At 40.2% G+C, this 24,342-nt stretch overlaps 1 protein-coding gene across 1 annotated transcript in view; it reads right to left on the reverse strand.

Moving 5' to 3' along the window:
- Positions 1-22,172, reverse strand: part of LOC136883148 (uncharacterized) — a 60,524-nt gene extending 38,352 nt beyond the window's left edge. The window contains exon 1 of the mRNA XM_067155330.2: positions 22,051-22,172. The gene's annotated coding sequence lies outside the window, so the exon portion shown is untranslated. The remainder of the gene's footprint in view (positions 1-22,050) is intronic.
- Between the last annotated feature and the right edge of the window lie 2,170 nt (positions 22,173-24,342).

The raw sequence follows: 24,342 nt of genomic DNA on the forward strand, positions 1-24,342 counted from the left end.
CGCCCAGGTATTAGAATTTAGTCCCGCAGGAGTCTTTTTGCGTACCAGTAAATCTACCGACTCCAGGCTGACGTATCTGAACACCTTCAAATACCACCGGACTGAGCCAGGATCGAACCTGCCAAGTTGGGGTTAAAAGGCCAGCGCCTCAACCGTCTGAGCCACTCAACGCGGCTGTCATTGGGAACTGACATTTTTAATATGTACATTATTTATCATTATTGAATATTTTTATTGTCGATTGTACGAGGCGTTACGATGTCTAAAATTTACATTACGTGTCGGAAGCTACCGGGGCGCAGTTGTCGCATCTCTACTACTTCTACTTCGGGTTCCTTCTCCCACCGTCATGCAGCAATATTATTTCTACTTTGCGCTTCCCGTGTCAGTGTTGCTATATCGTAGACACTGAACCACTGCCGGACATTCTCCACCCAGGACCGAGCGAAATGGCCGTCCGGTTAGGATAGCGTAGCTGTGAGCTGACATTGGGAGATGGTGGGTTCGAATCCCATCATCGGCAGCCCTGAAGGTGGTTTTGCGTGGTTTCACATTTTTCTAGCCTTTTCCCATCCTTCAGTCGTCGAAAACCTTCAATGTGTTAGCGCAACGTTAAACCAGCAACAAAAAAACTTCTCTCCACCCACGTCCGTATTTGAATCATGACTTGTTAAAAGGGCGTTATCCATAGAACCTAATTTTAAGAACATACAAAAAACGTTATTTATCAACCGGTTAAGTTTGTTCTTGTAAAGTGCACTATTCTCATGGTTCAACCTGTAATGTATAATGTAGGATACAAGTTCTTTAATTTTAATGCAATTTTACATACAGATAAAGGTGTTTAAACTACATGGACTTCAGTCCTTTTAACCATTCATTCTTGAGTACTGTTAGCATATGTCATAGTTTGAAACCATACACATGTAAATAGTTTATTAATATTAATACCACTTAATTGACTAGTACACCTCATTTGGGCTCTGCCATTGGTTTTTGCGGTTTCCCTATTACTGCATAGCCTTTGGTAGTGCTATTTGAGGATCCAACCAGCCTCTGGGCTGATGACCTAACAGGCAGAAGTGACTTGGACACCCTTTTTACAGACATGTGACAAATGGTAGAAGTACTTATTAGGTTCGTATAAAATCTAGTCATTTGCAATGTATTAAGACATCAAACTTGAGAAGTTATGAGTGCGACAACATTATTTCATTAGTCTTCGCCACTAACATCACCCCCTCTGTCTTCATTGTTCCACTGCATAATCTCCTGGTAAAATGTGTCTTCTTCTGTAGCACAAGGAATGTACGGTAGTACTTGTTGAATATCAACTAGTTTGTGTGTGTGTGTGTGTTGATGGAAACACTACACTGTGGGTGTCTTTGGAAGAACTACTGCCTGTACTCCTGGCTCTGCAAGTTTTACGTAAAGTATGACAAACAGGACTGCTGATGTATGGAGAAGTAACTACACAACCTTTCATATCTGCAGAGTATTTGAATTCCGTGTACTCTGTAGGTTTGAAGCTTATCATCTCAGAATGTGGGACAGAACGTTTCATGATTTCCAGTGATACTGTTGTTTTTTAAAAATCCTATTAACACTTCATCTCAGAAAATTATCTTCAATATTATGCTGCAGCATTCCAGGACTGAAGTGTTTTTACATAACATTGTGTATTAAGGTCTGTAGACCTTGTATTGATACTTAACTCAAAATTAATAAAAACTGGACTTAAGCCCTTTTAACAAGTCATGATTCATTTGTAACCAAAATAAGCTGTTTTCCTGCGGTTTGCAGGTTCGCATGATTTTACAGCATGACAAAGAGTACCTCTTCGTTGGTGACATGGTCTAGAGAACGGATCTTCAACATTCTGTTTCATCTTCAAATGACCGACCATGGTATTCTTCTGAACTTCGTGAAAAATATTGAGTGACAGAATACTATACTGCACGAACAAAGAAAACTAGCATTCAGCACAGATAGACTTATCGACAATCAATGAATCACTCTTCTGTGCTTGTGTACCTTGACTTAGGAACCAGAAGTAGGGAAACAGAAGCAGCGATACGAATCAAACTTGCCTTTCATCATCTCAAGATAAGGCTAGTGACTGAGGAGGAAACAATGGAAGAATATTTATTCGTAGTTTCCCAACGACGTCAGAAATATCTTTAAGGGCTTCATAACAGTTGCAGGTTCAATTAAATAACACCATGTAGATTTAAATACAAAAAATTGATATATAAGCTCCTAACTCAACTTTTAATATATCTGATTACGAAATCCGGAGCCTATGGAATGATGCACAATTACTGTACTTTTCCGGGAGGTGCCCAGTAACAGTCGTACTGTATCTGTCTCATGTGTGTTGATCTAATGGAGAGCTTCCCTACCCTTGTCAAATCTCGAACAAGAGTACCAGGTAGTTTCCTAGACTACCATGACCAATTTATTACACTTGAGTGCTTTCAGCAAACAATCAGTCGATGGCAAAAAGGAGTTGTTGAAAATGGAAGTTATTTTTTAAAGAAACTTGCACACTACGTCTAAAATGTGTTCGAACTATTAAACCAAAGCAGGATTATAGTCAAAATATAATAAATCACCTGCTAAAATATACCAGAACTGGTATCACTAAGACTCTCACTCCACACAATAATGTGTCAGTTTGAGTATAATAATTTATTGCATCTTATTTAGCATTTGTTCCACGGTTTCATACAAGAAGCAGAACATAGTTAAAAACTCTGAAACATGTTTTTCATTACCAAGTTCTTTCTTTTCGTTCAGTTCTGTGCATTTTATTGCTGTTGATTTATTCAGAAATAATTCTGGCACATTTGTGGTCATCATAAACAAAGGTATGAGGTACAAAATAAGGAAAGACAGTGAGAGCAGAGAAACATACAAAACCTGGGGAATAACATGGCTTATCTAAAGTAGCTAATGATGGGGAAACAACTAACCGAGTCATCAAGGCAGATAACGGCACAGTTCTCCTCTGACGTTGGCTACTGCATGCGGCAGAAACTATTGCTTCACATTAGTTTAACAAGTTAGTGGGAATTTGAAAACTTAAGCAGCAAAGGAGGAAGAAGTTTTAAAATATAATTAATTTTAAAACAGGAATTAATATGCTAGACAAGTAAATACGGTACTACTGTTTCCAAAATAAAATGAAGGTTCTGAAAAGCCACCCTGCTGTTGGGATAAAATGCATCAGGACACGATTAAAGTTCAATCAATAAGCATGACGAGACAGCACTGTTAATGAAATTTAAATTTTTAAAAAGCCAGCAACTAATTCGAGGGTGATGACTGTAGATGAACAGTGAGGATCGTTATAGACTCAAATTCCAAATGTCCATTCAACTAGGCAGGTTCGATCCTTGCTCAGTCCGGTGGTATTTGAACGTGCTTAAATACGTCAACCTAGTGTCGGTAGATTTACTGGCACTTGAAAAGAACCCCTCCGTGACAAAATTCAGACACCCTGGTCTCTCCGAAAACCGTCAACAGTATGTAGTAGGACGTATAAACAATAACATTATTATTACTAAATGCCCAACCTAGGTATAAAGTGGATTAGAGATTGTACTGCATTTTTTCTGTAAAGTTTATTTGCCTAGTGGAATGTATAATATACAATTTCCAAGACATAATAGGAATTAGGTACACCAAATTTACGAACTCACTGAGGTAAAAGGACAATAAAGGTGCCACGTAGCAGAACTCGTGTTGGGTTTCAAAAGAAAGAACAGTCGATTTATACAAGATCTGCATTCTACAACACTTCCGGATTCAAACAAAGTTAACTTTTAAAAACCGCCAGCAAAAAAGTAAATAAATCTGCAATCACACGAGGCGTGATCGAAAGGAAACGTCTTGGTGGAGGCTTGCTTGCTTCACTTCACTTGGTGGTCACGTGGGAGCCAGCGGAACTCTGTGTGGCCCACATTCTCGACTTACCCAAGCGCCAAGTCTGGCCTACATACTCTAGTACCTGTCTACTGTAGCCAGCAACACACAGCCGGAAATACTCAAGAGTGTACAAGTAGTAACCTTTAGCATCAGCACTCCATCGACAGTGACCTTACTAAACCAAAAGACATAGCAACCATTTTCAAGAGCAAACAAGCAATCGCCCGAAAATTCAGAACAAAACAAAAAGAAACCCTCGCATTATCCGTATAATCATTGCAATACCCATTCATAAGAAGCACCCACCTGTAATCAAATCGAATTAGCACGAGAGATTAAAAGAGACAATAATAGCTCAAACTGATCACAATTAAAATGAAACAAATTCTCTACCATATTATTTTTCAGGAGCCATTCAGAATCAACGTATACAAAATACATTACGGACCGTGTATCAACCGCATTTTCAGTTTTTATAAAGTTGTTACTAGAATCTGGTAAGGCCAAACGATTGCTGTTGTAAGCGAGAATACGAATTTTGGAAAATATGAGCCTATATCGTACAAAGGGACATGAACTGGGAAGATTTCTTCCGTATTACTGTGTCGGTATACTGTAAAGTATGGAGAGTACTAATCCTACAATTTTTTTTGTCATAATATGAGACGTGGAGAAGGCAATCTCGAAAATCACAAGATCCTCGGAAATGTCCCTAGAAAGAGGAAACATGGTCGAGCTCCTACCCGCTGGATTAACTGCACAAACATTCAACCAGAACATCCTTCACACAACCAACCCATTTGGTAGAGGACAGTGACGAACGGAAATGTCCTCAGAGATCACAGTCTTCAGAACTAAGGGGACGATAACAAATAAGAATACTATATTCGATGGCATGGCCATTTTATGTTTTTATACTTCTGTAATCCGTTGAACAGAGATATTCACCATCGTTTGTTGTCATTGCAATGAAAAATCAAAAAGAAAACTGAAAGTATTCAAAACGACATCGTCCAAATTGAAACAGAACAGTCAACACGAAGAAACGTCACAGCTGTCTACGTAAACACAGCAAAGGCCACGGATATGTCGAACTTCAGGAAAGTTATCAAACATACATACCCTGTATGACTGGTGACATTCTGCCACGCGACCAAGAAATAATCGAACCACTTCTGTGAAGATGAAACCTTCCCAAACCAGACAGTTTTATTAATAGGGTAGAAAAGAGAAGTATATCAGGCAACACTGAACCTCACTAAGGAAACAAATAGTGCCTATTCCTATCAAATTGTGAACGCTCTCCGTGTTAGTAGTGAGCAGTACTAGGGTCTATTGCTGTAAGATGATGTCATGCTGACAGTGTTCTACTTAACCAGCGTTCTCAGATGATGACAGCAAATAAAATCGTGGTCTACAAGAGTCAACAATACTAGCAGTGCAAAACGTATAATTCAACGAGGATATATCGTCGCTCCTACGCCAAAACCAGGAATCTGACAATGCTCTTCCTATCCATTATTCCTCTTAAGACTGGTCACGCCTCCCAGCCACATATTGATGCACAGTCCACATCAGAACAATATTCGTTCATTTTCTTGTGCGCATGTATAAAGGAAAATGAACCTTACCGTACCGTACTGTAGGAATGTATGTTTGCATTGTACATTTACCCACTCCTAGAGTATGATGTACAGTATTTAAGGTTCATTTTCCTTTACACTGCAGCATAGGAAAATTAACTCAACGAAAATTGTTCTGATGGACTGCATATCAATATGCGGCTGGGAGGCGTGATCAGTCCTAAGGGAAATAATGGATTGCAAGAGCACTGTCACATTCGTGGCTTTGGCATAGGAGCGTCGATATATGAATAATGAAACAAACAGCAAACATCCACACGTATCGCCTGGGGTCGAACCCATGGCTTACAGTGTCGGGGGCGTAAGTCAATATCGGATGAGCCCTGGATTGACACATGGTAATTTTATTGTATTGTTAAACAACACTCAACCCAGCAAGTCCATGCTAGTTGGCAGCTTGTAACTGGAAAGTGTTTTATTAAAAGTGAAGCAGTGGTGTACACTTTAGACACACACATCACCGACATGCTTTTAGAGTCAATTGCTAATTGAACTTCAAGCCTGCCAACCGCTTACACATCTGGCGGTAGCCCACTTAGAGCAATCAATACCTCAGCTAACTGACTGGCTGCCGTACTAACGCTGATATCCGACTCTTTACTGATTCGCTAGAAATATTAATAACTATTAAAACACTCTTCTCCTCTCTGTGAAATTAAAGAACTGAAGTAGGTATTACTCCAAGTAGCTTGAGTGCATGACGTAATATTACTTTCCTTGCACACGCCAACACTTTGCTTGAACAAAGAGCCTTGATTCCTCACTGACTTCCCTTTATCTTCTAACCGACCAGTACCGACAGTACAACCACAGCAAGCACGCTGGAGCACGTATACGAGCAAAAGAAACTGATACGACCGTATTAATGAGGAAGTAGAGGTGATTGTTGTTTCAAAGGACAAGACAGGGAGACTAGCCCGCCCCACTTGACATCAGTGGAAGAAGAAAAACTAAAAGACTGAACGCCACATCGAGTGGTGGTGTAAGGTATGAAAATCGTGATATTAATAGCAAATCCCGTGAACAAACTGTGCTAACGGAAAATCCACCCAGCCTTCACTCTCGTACAGCAAAGTCGGTCTAAAAACATATCGTTGTAAGGACAGTACTGTATTTCTATTAATTTCTCGTATGGCTTTTAGCGCCGGAAATGTCCGAGGACATGTTCGGCTCGCCTGGCCCGTAGGCGACCTGCGCGTGGGATGATAATGATAATAATGATGAGGTAGGGAAAGGTTGAAACCCGGTGTCAGCACGTAGCCTAGTCCTATCGAATAACACCAAGGGGTCTGTTCAAAGAATTGCGTCCCCATCCGACGGACCAATCACCAACAACGCCATATGCTCTCACTCCATGTGAGAATTGCAGAGAGGCTTGGAATTTAATCCAGGTTTTTGGCTCGCAATCTAGTGATTATAAACTGTATATCACCACCTCCACTACGCTGCCGGCCAACATTCTGATGGTAAAGATTTTCGACCAAAGGGACTCGAACGCCTTTACGACCATGGCCACCAGGCAGAGTATACAGTATCAGTGACAAAGGTGAGGAGCACTTCGGTTGCTAGAGGTAACCAGGCACTAGCTTTGTTTGATTGTATCATACAACACACGACCACGGACAATATATGCAATAAGTTCCTCAGTTTCCCCACACAATGTTCTGTGCTGTGCAGCGTAGTGAGTTTCTAATGACATTGCAGACAGTCCAATACAGTGGACGTGATAATGGCAGAGCCAACAAATTATGAATCACCAGCCATACAGCTTGCCACTCATCCTGAAAATGGTGCCATGCAATGCCATGCCCGTTGAATCACGACGACAATAATACTTTCAGAGAGCGTACGTCTATCTTATCTTTTGGCATCGTCGTAGAAAAGCTCTCTGGGAACTGTCATGCACCACCACGGTTCAGTAATGATAACTGCTGTAAGGCACATACCTCTTCAAATTCAAGCATGGCAAATAAATGGCTTAAGCAACAGATTTCACTCTACAGGTGAATACAGCAACTATCCATACCTTTTTCCAATAAATACACTCAGCATATTCAGAGGACAAAATAGAGAAATTGATTCCGCCCTTATTCAGTACCTGCGCGAAACAAATGTTAAGATATAAACCGGGAAGGAAACGTATATATCTTATAAATTAGGCACCACCCCACCACTTGTCTCGAGTATAATTGGAGTAAACACGGAAAACCTCTTCCAAGATACTCGATAGTAGGACTAGAACCAATCTCTCTTTAACAGTATTGCCTGCAGTCCCACGAACGGCCTTGAAAATTCTCACTATGTCCTGGATTATTGTCTTTAGGAAGCAAAATGTCCGTTTATTTTGTACATAGTGTAGGCTAGTACATTATACATTTTACGTACAGTAAGATAGGACAGTAATATAGTCGTTTGCTTCAGTTTTTCATGGTACTTCAGGTTTTCACTGGCTAAGTGTAAGACAGGGACAACTGTCCCTTAACTTTGCCAGTTAAAATAAATCATATATCTATCTAGATCTCTTAATTTAAAGTTCGAAAACATTAATATAACAAAGAGGATCTCTGAACAGAAAGCAACAATAATCCCCAAACGGCGCACAGTTTAATAATATATAGTACGTCTCATTGCTATTTTGCTTTACGTCGCACCGACACAGACAGGTCTTATGGCGACGATGGGATAGGGAAGGCCTAGGAATGGGAAGGAAACGGCCGTGGCCTTAATTAAGGTTCAGCCCCAGCATTTGCCGGGTATGAAAATGGGAAACCACGGAAAACCATCTTCAGGGCTGCCGACAGTGGGATTCGAACCCACTATCTCCCGATTACTAGATACTGGCCGCACTTAAGCGACTGCAGGAGCTCGGTCGTCCCATTGCTACCAGCAATCTACAAACCACTACTTTCGTTTTAACATTAGTCATATGCACTGCTGAAATGACAAAGATACAGCATTTTCTGCTTTGTAGATCAAAGAGGAATAAAAAACGCGTATAAAAAGTTAAAAAGCACATAACCACTCCCACGTGAAGCAGTATTTCATTCCATTAAGCTCTAATAATCTTCGTAATTATGTCACACAAGAAAAAAGTTACCGTAAGTAAAATTATTTTAATACGACATATAGGCCTACTACTTATTCCAGTTTACAAAAGTTGCCTTGCAAAAATGCACTTGGATGGCATTCAACGTTAAGGGAAATAAAATAACAGCCTATATTTCCTCTATGCTACGTTGACACGAGGCTTAGTCTTGGATGAGTATCAGATACGAACCATTTTACAACAATAACCTGAACACCATTTGCGTGAGATTTGGGGCACGATAAAATGTGACTCTACTGGGGCACATACTGTACAACACGTGTTCGCCATATATCTCCAGGCACTGACACGGCATTCGGCATCCAGCCAAAAAATTATGAACTCAAGGAGATTAATTCAACAGTAAAGAAACGAAACATTAAAAAAACAAATGGGAAAATAACTCAAGGGTGCCAATTAAATTGCTTCTTTAACAACTTCCTTCACATTCAACTATGTTAATGTCAAAATGACGACAAATAGCTATCACTGCCTACTAAATCATTACTTCGTCATCTTCGGTATGCGGACCCAGTTGCCAAAGGACAGAAATGAGGCGAATGTCGGCAATACCCCATCGTGTGGCGTTCGTACGTTAAAATTACTCATCAGCCTATACACAATGAATGAGTCACGTGAAAACCAAACCGATCATCCTGATAAACAGAATATGAAGGCTTACAGTATCCCAATAACTATTGTTAAATTATGTGGCCAGAACACTTTCTATCATATATTTAAAAACTATTGTCCTTTTCCCTTTATCGCTCCTTATTTAGGTCTCAAGGATTCGATTTTGGCCGGAGACTTTCTTTATTGATTCAGATGTGTTTATCCACGAGTAATAAAGTACGAGATGGCAAAAAGTCAGAATTTTGTTCCACAGAAGTTCTTTAACATGCCGGAAGTCAAGGATAATGGAGCTATAGCATGGGACCACCTTCGAATGCCACTGACTACAGCCAGAATTGATCTTCAGCTCTAAAGTACAACCCTAATAACAGAGTAGTACTGAGATCGGTTACTAATACACAATCCATAACAAAACATTAGAAGGTCAAGGCATGCTCACGGATACGTCCGGCTCAGTGTACGAGGAAAACGAAACTATGCAGGGATTCCCTCGAGATCGCTACTTCCTGAAAATTATCAGACCTGAGCAGCTACGGAAGCTGTACAGGAGTTCGTTACGTTCACCATGTCTTTGTAAAGCGATATCAAGCTGCCTCTTAGAACCGGTGATAGTGTAGCACGACCCCAACTTCGTGGGTTCAATACCGGCCGATGGAGTAGATGTTTGAAGGGCGGCACTCCACGGCATTATTGTTGGCATGTTCTCTGCGTAACCCGACAAAATGAACATCCATGAGAGTTCTACTTTCGCTGCTAGGAGACTGTATAATTGAATGTCAAAATGGGTAGATAGGCCGCTACACTGTACGTAACCGGCTAAGGAGGCCTGTAACTCGACAGATGAAGCCACCGACATAAATAGGTATTCAATGTTATCTGAAATTTTGCGTTACAGAAGTTTTTGTCACAAAACGTGTAACAGAGGTGTAAACTAGCAACCGTGCAGGCTGTGATATAAGGTATGGATGGCTGACCAGACAATGTTACCTAGCAACCGTGCCGGCTATGTCTGGCGGTCATCTGAAAGTGGTGGTGATTATTGTTTTAAGAGGAAGTGAAATGAAATGTATGGCTTTTAGTGCCGGGATATCCCAGGACGGGTTCGGTTCGCCAGGTGCAGGTCTTTCTATCTGACACCCGTAGGTGACCTGCGCGTCGTGATGAGGATGAAAGGATGATGAAGACAACACATACACCCAACCCCCGTGCCAATGGAATTAACCAATTGAGGTTAAAATCCTCGACCCAGCCGGGAATCGAACCCGGGACCCTCCGAACCGAAGGCCCGTACGCTGACCGTTCAGCCAACGAGTCGGACTTAAGAGGAAGTATAACTAAGCAACCATCCTCTATATAGCACTAACCAGAGGAAAAAAATGAAGGGATCCGACACTTCGAAAAATGAAGCTATGATCCAAAGTAAGACAAGGGCGACGAAGGGCGTGAAAATTAAAGATTCCCTAGGCCTCAAGTGCTCTAAAACTGTCGGGATCGGAAAAGAACAAGAGTTATCCAAGAGAGGTCGGATGGGATAGATGAAAGTGAGGGTTGGCAGCCGTTGATGGATGGCTGTGACAGACATATATTTGATTTTGGTAAAGAGAAAAATGGTTCCTTTTTTATTACATTATTATCCGATTCATTGGCTGAATGGTCAGCGTTGAGGCCTTCGGTTTCAGAGGGTCGTGGGTTCGATTCCCCGCTTGGTCGGGGACTGCTTGTTTGTGTTCGTCCCAACACTTTCCGCTTCATATTCAGACAACGCACTACACTAGCAGCCACGCAGAAACACGCTCCGTATAGGGTTGGTCTCAGGAAGAGCATCCGGCCGTGGAAGGTCAAATCCACATGTGTGACACAGTTCGACCCGCGACCCCACAGATATGGGAAAAGCGGTAGAAGAAGATTATTATTTTTATTATGCACTTATTTACATCAATACAGCCAATTGTGAAGAAGGATTACAGAAACTACCTGGTTCTCTTTCTTAGGCTTACACCTTTCTGTTTACTTAGTAACCAAAAGTTTCTCATCTCACGCTCCGTTCTTCCACCGAAATGATCCGCGGTTTAGCAACTTATTATTATTGGTGTGAGTTTCCGTACCCCATGTTCTAGTTCATGACTCATTGGCAAGGTCCGAGTGGCCTAGTAAGATGTACTGAGTGCCGAGATACTATTAAGGAAAAAGGGGGTATCATCTCGAAGTGGTCGTCCTTGTTCCCTGGCGGCTAGGATGCCCAACCCACCGGTGGTCCCTAAACCGTCAGTGTGAAAATTGTCACTGGGACCGTGTATAAGTAAAACCAGAACTCTGCTTCACATAATTTGATTTTTATTAAGGACACAGAGTCTTGGGCAAAGGCCTGGAGACTGACCCGAACAAAGAAAGGCATAACTGTCTATAACGAAGATGCACGTATGCTGACATACAGGAGAGACAATCATAATTTAGAGTGCCAGCTTTATCTGCTATTTAAGAAAGAGTGGAGTAGTTTTGTACGGTTCATTTCCCCGCGTTTATAGGAAGTATACTGCGCTGAACATTCCCCGCTCCTTTTCTTTTTAGTAGGCAAGTGAGGACTGAACAGGTCACAGTCATCCGTTGTACATTAATGCGTACCATAAACTTCTTAACGACCAACTGCACCGAGCAATCAGTGGATTAAAAAATGCACCGTTATCAGGAGCAGCAACATAAAACCAGGTCATGGCATGCATTTAGTATGTCCTTCGTTCTTTGTGACATGTCATGTAGTAAAAGGTGGATAGAAATGCTCCACTATAACCATGCAATAGCTCAATGACAATGGGTACGATCCTGCCGAGTTCTTGCCGTAGCCTAACTTGTGTAAACTTGGCCTATTTAAATTGGACCAGTGTTTGATTATGAAATTTCCAGCAGGTGTTTCAAAGTGACAGACAATTGGTAAGCAACCAGGGTCTTGGGATACAACTGATATGAATGATGGTTTAATTCGGCGATAGATTGTTTTAAAGACCGTTTGCTAGTAGTGTCTCCATGATATAAGGGATATATATACAGTATGACAACGTGGGTATGGAAATGATTAACCGCAGAGTTATCGGACCTTTCCTTAGTCACCACGATCTCCTGACTTCTTGGACTTTCAACACTGTGGACACAGAAAGTCTGTCAACACTGTGGACACAGAAAGTCTGTCGTGTATTAGACTGCTGTTGATGAGGTAACTCTCCGTGCACGCACTGTAGCAGCCTGCTGCCAGGCAGTACGCACTACACTAGGCATTTTTAATCTTATTTAGCATTAAATGCGAAGAGGGGTGGAGGCCTGTATTCAGGTCGGAGGAGGTCACTTTGAATATTTCATTTCATACGTAAACAGAGTGTTCCAGTTGAGACGTATTCAATGTAACAGTGTAGTAACGTTACTATAGCCCTAATACTAAAAGAAGAGTTATGACAGCTAGCGGAGGAGGGAGAGGCTACTGTGGTGCCGTCCCTAGTCTGGCAACTCCAAGTTTACAGCAGGATAGTCTGCATGGGGACCGCAGTGAGCCCGCTACCGTTTCCGTGCCAACCATACCCCTACAGCCTTCTGTCCAGCCAAGAAGGCGCTAACTGTCAGAACACTTCTTTTAATATTAAGTCTATAAAGATTGGATAACTCTGCAATATGCATTTCCAGGCCCATATTTGCATGCCCGTTATTGCCGCTGAGTTTTGTTGCACCCTGTATTTTATTCTTTGTTAGTGATTTAATCATGTTAATGCGGCCCACTAACTACTGTTACGGTTTTGAGACACAGAGGTGCTGGAATGTTATACCGCACAATTTCTTTTACGTGCTGATAAACTTACAGAGACAAAGTCTGTGTACATGAGCATCATCAATGACCGCTAACCAGGGTAGGGATCGAACCCGGCAAGTTAGACTCAGAGCCATTCTGCCCGGCAGTAACTGATTTAACTTCGTCCTAATTGATATAGAATTCCCGCGAAGCGGGGACGTGGAATGGCTAAGACTGGGAAGGTAGCGATCGAGGCATTAGTTACAACAGTTTACCTAGTGCGAAATGAGAGAACCACAAAAACCAAGGTCTATCTTCATGACTGTTGATGGTGAGGTTCGAACCCACAATCATTCGAGTGCAAGCTAACAGCCACGCAACCCATACATACCACACAGCAAATTCGCACACTTCTAATCGCCTACTTGTGCAAACAAATAAAAAAATCTCAAGTCTGAAAAGGTGCTGTTCTTTAATTTAATCCGTTAAAGCCCTAATTATTATTTTTGTACAGTCACTTTTAGTAGAAACATATCACTATAATATGACAATATACATTCTGAAACGAATAATCTCAGTTTGAGTGACATGAACTCTTCTCAAACAAGATATTAGAGCAATAAGTAGTTGTAAAAAAACTATCAATTCAAAAAGAACAACAAAAGGCAGGATGATAATATAAAAATTATAAGGTTCAATCAGCGCTACAACATAAGTAAACAAGGGTAAGAACAAGGAAACAGCTGTGAATCACCTTATCTATTTAGCTAATAACTTCACTCCACATCATTTGTTCTAGCGTGATGGTCCGGAAACAGCTTCGCAGAGGCAGCACAATGGGGCAGCAACAACATATTAATTTCACCACGCAAAAAAATGCACAGGCCTACATTTCAAACCACGAAGCGAGATACAGCAACATGTGAAAAGAGAGAGAAATGGGAAATATATATTCAGTTAAAATAACGGGGTAAAAGCTACAAGGGAAGCTGGTTGGATGCAGGTACATATAACAACGTCCAGCGGCATTCTGCGTACCCACTGCGTTGGTCAACTGGATATGCCACTCTCACCTAGTACAGTAGTTCTAGAGAGATACCAACAGAACAAGCAGACGATTGAAGATCCGTCACATGGTATATCGTAATGAAATAATTCTGATCTTAACCTCTAATAGGCCCACACATTTGCTCAACGAACACTTTACAAAACTAATAAGTACTTTAAACTCGATGATCAGCAGAAAACTTCTATGTTCTGAAGTATAATCACGGCCGAAACTACATTATCATAGAGATTTCTTGGATAGTTAATAAACAGAGAGGTCTATCAACACATTGCCGATAAAAGGTTGCACCTCCATAAAAATTAAGGTGTACATCGTCAGTTGGTACTTCAAGACAAAAGCAGCACATAGAAAATTCGATAACCAGTTATTCGGAATAAGAAATCACAGCAATACCAACTAAGTACTTCTTGTTTGTATTATTAGATATCACCGCACGTATGTTTCCAGGAAGTTGAAAGGAAAGAGTTTCCAGGAAACAGCTAACAACAAGCAAGGGAATACTCCGACTTCAAAATGTTCTAAGTACTGTAGTTGCCACAGTAAGTTTCCATGGAAACACTACGTCATCAATGACGAGAGAAGAGACGGACATTTCGTTACGAGGTCATCGGCTCCGTGAATATACAGAGTGAATTTTTACCGTCATCTACGTATTGGTATAGATCTGTGAGCAAATGACCCAAAAACAAACAACAACAACAACAAAAAAAGCCCCACTGAAGTCCTGTCTCATTTATCACCGTGGCAGAATGGAAGCTGCTAAGGTATGAGTGGTGACGATCACGCCACAACTAATGGGTTTGGATGTTACGAAAGGTGCTATTTATAACCTAGTCGTGCTACAATAGCACTTTCTGGCCAGGTGAGGAAAGCAACGGCACACTACCTTACTTCTTAGCATGTCTTATACACCTCAGTATCCAGAAGATAAGCCTGAATCGGTTTAAATCATATAGAATCCCTCCGCTTCTTCTCTTAATGATAAACTAATCCACAACTCACATTAAATTCTACTTTGCAAATAAAATTACCGTCAACGGTACTTTCCAGTACAGTATATATTTGAGGTAGCCAATCACATCATGCAGCACGTCGATCGCATGATAGGATTTATTGCATAGTAAGCAGTGCATTGTTTACTGACGCAAAGAGTTCGCGATGTAGCCAGAAAGCAAACGTGCGCAAAATAGACTCGAACAATAGTATGCACTGTGCTCTACTGTGCATATTAAATAACAAAAGCTCCTGAACACAAAACACTCTTATCTGATGTCACCAAATACGTATCTGTGAAGCGCCATTCATCACAGAAAGATAATGAATTATACATCATCCCTAAAAATTTGCTCCTTCTCCTTAAAAAAAAAAAAAAAAAAAAAAAAAACCAACCCTAGCACAATGTAGCAGCATGTTATGGGGGAGAATATTGACTTCCTGCACTAGATGTTCACCGTCAGCTGGATAGATGAGTAATGACAGCATTGCGCACCACTATCGAGATTCTATGGAAATTAACTCAGACTCTCACACAACTGTTGACCATTTAAAACATAAGTAGCCTCATATCAGAAGGCATGGAAATAACACCATTGGTTATCGTTTAATTTAACCTCTAGGAAACTCGACAACTATCACCACATGGCATATGAAAATGCAGAAAATCAAATTTTGAATAGAACTACACATGAACGGTGAATATCAGCTTACATCGTTAATCATGCAGATCAATTCCAATACATATCACTAACATTTTCCAGGTTATAGGACAATTTCGATGAACGCCAAAACCAAGAAAAAAGCAAAATTAAGACTTCTGAATGTTGGATACCAATCGACCATCTTTCCGCATCCATGAGATCTAAGCTATCATTATTACGAAGGAAATTGAAAAAGAAAAAACACTTTTCCCTTTGCAAAAATCAAATGATCATAAATATGTCTCCCGGTCATGGCCATCCAGCAAAGGCTGCTAATTTCAGATGACCACCAGCCGTAAGACAAAGCCAGCATGGTTGCTAGGTAGCAATGTCTGGCCATCAATCAACATCTTAGACCACAGCCAGCATGGTTGCTAAGGTTACACTTCTGTCACACGTTTTGTATTGTCAAAAAGGAGTTTCTGAACTAAAAAGCACAGTATCGCGTAATGAGACTAAGGTGATTTATCTACAATATCACTGTAGAAACAGAACGTGCGTATCAGTATTTTCAAGGCCACACTATTGATGATATCAAATCCCAGCCAAATATGACAAAAGAACTATCACACCTCCACAAAATAAATTATTCCCATCAAGATGGAAAATGTTCGGGGAGCAGACATCAACTTTGCTCCCAGCTGAAGAGCTTGCAGTAGTCACTACCACCTGTGGACGAACTTTCAACACTTCATCAGTCTGGATGGTGGCATTTGAAACTCATGTGTTTTACCAACCAATAAGAATCCGTCCACGATTAGAGGCTATTTGTGAAGCAGACATGACAAATGAAGCATGGGTTATTTTTCGCTACCCGTACTACATTAACACGTACACCGTTTACGCAAGAAGAAATCGCAGAGAACGACAGAAATAGAAGAAAACTAGATTACTCAACTACACAAAATCCTTACAGAACCATGAACTGTTAAAGGATCAGAAAATTCATGTTTTTAAACCGCAATAATTCTCATATCAGAACAAAATGGTAGCGTGGTACTATCTGAGGACCCAAACAAACTTTGGACTGAGCATCAAACAGACAGTAGGCATTTAGTTGTTAAAAATTATGTACTTAGGTCCAACAAATTGCAAGATATTTATTGTGAAGAAATGGGCAAAAATGTTGCTAATTATTTTATGTACTAAAATATATTTCAGCTAGAAAGTTGACTTTTTTATATCTCAAGCTTATATTTTTAAACACTTTCTCAGAAATTATACCTACATCACAATAGTTTATTTTGTTGTTGTCAATTTTACTTCGAAATATTTTGTGCTAGAGTATTGAAAATGCAAAGAAATGAAGATCAGGCTTTGGCAATTTACTGAAAAATCATGACCAAAATCCTATTTGTTTTATTTAGAAAATAATAGTAACAAGGAATGCATTTCTGTTTGGAACACTTCCCGGTTCCTTTATATTGTTACCGGGTGAGTTGACCGTGCGGTTAGGAGCGCGCAGCTGTGAGCTTGCATCAGGGAGACAGTGGGTTCGAACCCCACTGTCGGCAGCCCTGAAGATGGTTTCCCATTTTTACACCAGGCAAATGCTGAGGCTGTACCTTAATTAAGGCCACGGCCGCTTCCTTTCCATTCCTAGGCCGTTCCTATCCCATCGTCGCCATAAGACCTATCTGTGTCGGTGTGACGTAAAACAAATAACCTTTATATTGTAATACAATATACAGTCCCTGTGCACACATCCTTGTCCCATCAAAAAGCACAAATTACGATCAGTCAATTCGAAGTGGAATGTACGATACAAAATAAAAAAGGAACTTCCCAGGTGAAGATAACCTTGTCTTTGTTGCGTCATATTTCACGTTCATTCCGGTCTGTAACTAGTCGTCGGAGCACGTGCGAGAGAGAAAACTAGATTGGCCTTCAAAGGGTCGACCAACTTCCTTCTCTTACTCCTATCATTTGATTTGGCCAGATAAGATAACCGGCAAATGATATCTCAAAAGAAAACTGACGTACAGATACACAGTCCCGCGTGGCCATACGTGAATTTCCATGATGTCCTGTATCCGTCAGATTTAGTTGGCAGTGCTATCTAATTGCCTTTGTCTGCACTACGTCAGATTTAGTTGGCAGTGCTATCTAATTGCCTTTGTCTGCACTAATCATTTATAAAATCAAAATACCGAAATGCCAAATTACATAGTTCCGCAGTGAAATTATAGCACAATTCAAACTTTAAAAGTATGAATGAAAGAGCAAAGAAGAAAAACCAACGAATGAGAAAAGTAACGGAAGACAATTAAAAATACTTATGATAAATGTAGGGAAACAATAATAAACAATAAAGTGCATTAAATAACTAAAGTAAGAAACAGACATCTGAATTATTTTTAAAAACAAATTAGCAAGAAAATCACTGATGTGAAATACCCTATACAATGCAATGATCTTCAGAAAATCGATGGATTATGACAATAATAAAAATAATTTATTCAGCTTAATCCCGTTATTTCTTTTGTCGTTGGAGCCATCCAGGCTCATTTTAGGTTTACGCCGAGGGCTTAAAACCTGATGTCCTTCCTGACACCTCGTATTTTTTTCCAAGTAAAACATTCCAATCGAATCTGCATCGGGATTGGCACCTCCGCCACTACTCTAATCACGACTCTCCAATAGCAATAGCTGTGTCAAGCACCCCGTTAACTGCTAGCGGACCGGGCTAGTTGGCCGTGCGGTTAGGGGCGCGCAGCTGTGAGCTTGTATTCGGGAGATAGTGGGTTCGAATCCCACTGTCGGCACCCCAAAAAATGGTTTGTCGTGGTTTCCCATTTTCACACCAAGCAAATGCCTGGAATATACCTTAATTAAGGCCACGACCGCTGCCTTCCCTCTCCTAGCCCTTTCCTATCCCACCGTCGCCATAAGAACTATCTGTGTCGGTGCGACGTAAAGCAGCTTGAAAAAAAAAGAAAAGAAAAACCACTGCTAGCGGCCTAAAGAGGAGTCGAAAAACTGAAATTTTGCCTTTAAAAGAGGTGCCAGGAAATATCGATATTTGATGGCATTTAAGCACTCTTCGAATCATCGATGAATTACTCAACATAAGGCAAGGGTTGAGCGCGAGGTATACTACTCACCAGCCGACTCCGCAATTATTGTATATTCACCTACAGTCCGATGTAATACTACATCATTATCCAACGACTTATTTCAAGTATATTATTTGTAACACAAATGCACCAATAATTCGTTTACTATACAGAAACTAGATTACTGTCACAGAGTATACAGAACGTAAAAACCGATCACGGACAATTTTGTTGCCGTTCATATACAGTGTTATGCCCAAGTACTCCTAACTGTGCGGTAGCAGATTATTAACCTAAAGAAAACTACGGTATCACGATTAAATGTCTGATAGGATCAGGGTTCGGAACACTTGTATGGAGTGGCAGTCGCCTCGAGAGACACTTGCGAGGAAACCAGTTCCAAAAGACGATCTTGGTTGACTCACAGATTGGGTTGTGCGAGACACGTGTCCAAAACTGCCATAGGCAATGAATGTTACCTTACCCCGGCAGCATTATTAAAACGGTAATTACTAAAGTTAAGTTGTCTACAGAACTGAAGGTGATAACAATACATGTTTGAATTTATAACGAAAATCTTGGCCAGCCACAAAGAGGTAGTCTCCATTCACCCCCTCCCCCGATTTATCAATTTAATCTACCATTTCCTTCTATGATTATCTGCCTCTTTCTATTTGTTCTTCCAGTTTGTTCTTTTTGGCCGGCCCCACAGTCTAGGAGGTGACGGGCCTGTCTCTTATCTACGGACTAGAGTTCGAATCAAGGATGACTAGAGGTTCACTCAGCCTCCGAAAGAACATTTGAGAAGCTACCTGACACTGAGATAGCGAACCCGGTACAGAAAGCCAAGAATGATGGCCGAGAGAACTCGCCGCGCTGACCACGCATCATCCCGTAATTTGCAGGCCTTCGTGCTGAGCAACGGTCGCTTGGTAAGTTACGGTCCGTGAGGGAGTCAGTGCCATGGGATTGTTTTTCCTTCTTTCTTCCGAAAAATTCCGTGAACACTTGCATAAATACCAAGTTATATTTAGCAGATGTTATTGCTCTGTTCTCTCATGGTAAACTACCTACCAACTACTACGACTACTACAAACAAATAATAATAGCAAGAAGGATGACTTAGCGAGACTTCGAAATAGGCTGAATTTTTTCGACTGCATCCACTTCAGACCTTACTTACCCTCCGTACAAATGTCAATACCTAACAATATCCCAAATTTAGATTTTCCAGGAAAACTGTCAAAAAATTCGAATTTCAGGCAGGATTCTTCTATTTTAAAAAAGCCCTACCTAACAATAACATCGAGCTAGTCTAAGTAATTGGCTATTTTTATGAATTACACAGTACCTGTTCGAACGACATTCTAAAATCACTTTGTAATTTAAACATACTGATACACACAATACTTTTCAAATCCCCATAGGCAAAAGAGGGAACCATAAACCTTCATGACTCATGGAATCCTCCCAATTTCGACAACCAAACGACAGGTTGGTTAGCGAACACACAAACCTAAAGAAACTGTACAATCGTTAAAAAACGAAGGCAGTTTTAACGTCATATACGAAGACGGTCACGGAGAAAACGTATCACCCACGAAAAATGGTTGTCAAAATATCTGAGAATAACACGATATAATACACCTTGCTACTTCTCCCAGGTGTCTTCAAGAAGAACCCACAGTTCTTAAATCAAATCTTCTCCTGTACGAACTACCTGTCGAAGGTCGACAGTGCTGACGATAGGAAATTTTTCACCTTCGTGACGTAGCTTCTCGGACAATAAAATGTTACACAGATCATTTTTTGTAGAAACTTATTTATACTCCTGTGATATTAAAAACATCGTTTTAGAATGATGATTTTAACCTTTTATACCTTAATCACCTTGAATCGTATAAATATGAAACAAAACAGAATAGCTAAGATCCTTCTTGGCTAAATACTTGAACCTGAATTTGAATAAGGAAGGAATTATCCCTACGCCTTTACCTGAACGTTAATTATGGTGACCGTAATAAAAATTGTAATCCCTACTCCCATGTAGTGTATTATATGTTCTATCTTCTTGTGCCAAAGGTTAATTTTGCTGCCCTTAATATCTCCCCGTAGTCCATCTGAACCTTCCAATATTGTCAGTCTGTATTGTAGAAGACAACTCTTGAGTGGGAGTCTACGTATTACTTACATATACAAGCAGAAACAAGAAAGAAATCGGGAATGCTATACGGAAATAAAATCTTCCGCTCATTAAGTTCCAAAGGCAAGCACAGAATGTGATAAAGCATTACGGAGAGCGAACAAGTTCGTAAATCGGGATTTTATTTCCTTCACAAATTCTTTAATCCAACAATTTAAATAAAGAAAGGAAGGTTCAATGTAAATCTGGTCTTCAGTTTTGTTTTTCATCGGCAATAATAGACAATAAAATTCTGACGGGATTCGCTTTCTTCTCGTATTCCGAGAAACCATTCTTCTAGCAGACTTACTATACAGTTACCTAACCAGTGTCACGAAACCAATCAGATATCCTTTACTAATGACATACAGCCCGTAGAGAGAACTAAATACCGTACAAAAAGGATTACAAACTCTCGCAGATTGAAATCCTCATCTTAACAACAGCCAGTTATGTGACAAAGAAAAGGCAATATTTTTCTTATCTGGTTCGAACGTTACGTTTACCTATAGCTAGGTACATCTTTTTGCTTTTGATGTTCATTCTCAAACTCCAATCATTTATCCGCGAAGTACTTGGTAAGTATATATCGCGTGGGGTTTGCAGCTATTAAACCCATCCTAGCTTCGACAATAAAAGAGGACGTTATAAACTCTAGTCATAAAGTTAATGATTCTGTCTCCACATAAAACGGTACAACACTTCGAACATGATATATCATTATTAAATTACATTTTTAATTGGCAGCTTACCGTTCTCTATTTCTAGTCCGTCTGAAGTGTTCTCATTAATCAAGTTTCATTCCAGAGAGAAAACAAAATCAGAACAGTCCATTACAGTAATAAAAGATGTCGTCACAAAGGAATGAAATGCAGGGATGTTTGTAGACTAATAGTTTACTCACACATACACGCACACTAACACTTTCACATTGCTTCATAAACACACACAAACAGTATAACAAAGCACCAACAATCCCTTACCTGCCGCTTTCCTAGAAATCAAAGCCACCTAAAGCAGCTAAATAATCCTATATCGTAACCACTCACAGCGCGAGCTAGACTTGTTTCAACGCGGCACCGCCAGCACATCCAAGCTCTCAGTTGCAACTGACTGCTTTGCAGCTAATTAAAGTTAATCGTCGGAGTTTCAGGGGAACTGACTCATACGTCAGAGAGAGTGCGCTGCGCAGCGGAGAGAAGTGGAAACAACTTACAGGCCAACTTCTGAGAAGCGAAGCGTTGGGGGACCCGAGAGATAGTGTGGGCCTTCCCAGTACCGCTGGCCACGTAAACACACAAATTGAATGTACAGTGTAGTAATTTACAGATGTAACGCGTTCCTCTAACTATAGGGGTTCCCCAAATTCTCCACAATAATAATGAATCCCTAAAATACATGCTCAGTAAGTAAATAAACTATAAATGTATTTATATATTATACAGATAGCACACATTCTCTTAAAAGTATATGCACTATTTTCTGAGTACTTCCCTTTTTCAGTACTGTACTCTTTTCCTACACGAAGTATCCTAACTAACTTACCAACAAATTAAAAATTAAAAGCAGTAGGCCTATACAGCGGAGTTAATGTAAAAACGTTGGCCAATCACAACACAGCAGTCAGTCTAGTTACAGACAACAGCGAGGTATTCTCATACAGCTTCTCATTGGCTACCTATCATATTCATTTAAAAATGAGACGTCTGTAGAATTAATACAGGATAGAGTTACTTCTCCTTTTATTTTATCAATGTTAAAACAAACAAAAAGTGACAAAGAAAGGGGATTTTAAAAATACGTTCAGTGAAGCAGTGTCTAATAAAAAGTGGACGAGCAGACATATAATTTAACAAATTAATGATATTCCGTTTCTTGACTTCTAGATATTCTATATCACAGCAACATTCTATATATCAGAAACTACTCTACCAGGTTACTTGTATCAGTTGTTGGAAAGTTTACATACGTTAAGATCAGGTAGATTATTCATAACAGCCTGTGTTTTTATACTGCTATAGGAACTGTTACATTAAAAGTAGGCTAAAAAAAAATTAAATAAATTTAAAGGTACAATTTCTTGCACCCGTAGTGAATGCAGGTTAGCCTCCGTTGCCGGTAGATTTCTGAATGATGTTAAGTCCCCCAGTCTATTGCTTCTACCCTCAGAAATAAACCGATCAGAATATAGCAGATGGTGGCATGACGATTACATCTAAATAGAAAAATATTCAGGCACATGGTTGTGAAATAAGAAAAGGAGGTATAAGAAGATTCTAGCCGGCATTGGTGTTCTGCCCTGGTATATGAAATAATGCATTATTAAAACTAGTCAGATATGTATACAGTAGGCTTATTGTATTATAAATTTATTCCAGCAAGGATAGGAAAAACACACCTACGGTCTTAAGAAAGGAGCACTCGCAATATTTATTTGGAAATGAAAAAAAACTACAGGAAATAAATTCTACGACTCCGGGACGATGCCTTTTGGAGCTGGCCTGACTTCCGACTCCATTCTCGCCAGAACGCTACGCTACCTCGATGGATAAGATGAGATTAATAATAATGTTACTGGCTTTACGTCCCACTAACTACTTTTACGGTTTTCGGAGACGCCGAGGCGCCAGAATTTAGTCCAGGAGTTGTTCTTTTACGTGCCAGTAAAATCTACCGACACGAGACTGACGTATTTAAGTATCTTCAAATACCACCGGACTGAGCCAGGATAAGATGAGATTAGAAGCACCTGATACAAATGACATCAGCAAGGATGCGGATATATGATGACATAACTTACATCAGGCTGAAATCATCCACGATGCGGTAGAAAGGTTGAGGAAGATTGTTTCAGAGTCAATACTATAATAATGATAATAATAATAATAATAATAATAATAATAATAATAATAATAATAATAGCAACGATAAGAAGAACCAACCAACTTGGTTCAAGGTGATGAAAAGGGAGCTTCGGGAGATGGAGAATACTTATGAAGATATACAAGAACGCAGCCCACTCAGGAGGAAACTAAAAGACGACCAGGGTTTTCAAGAAAGGCGAAAGTTGAAGATGGGAAAAACGTGGGCGGAGGAAAGAAAAGAGCAAGACTGGCAAATGACTGAAGGAGCACTGGGCAAAGATCTTCTAACTGATTAGGACCGTACCCAAAATGTACCAGCAACCTCACTATGACAAATTTCGCAAGTTTATATTACAGGTGTGTCTCGTTTAAAATATGCTTGGCGTTAAAAAATATCCCGAATTATTCGAA

Source organism: Anabrus simplex, chromosome 11, assembly GCF_040414725.1.
Source record: "Anabrus simplex isolate iqAnaSimp1 chromosome 11, ASM4041472v1, whole genome shotgun sequence".
NCBI lineage: Eukaryota > Metazoa > Arthropoda > Insecta > Orthoptera > Tettigoniidae > Anabrus > Anabrus simplex.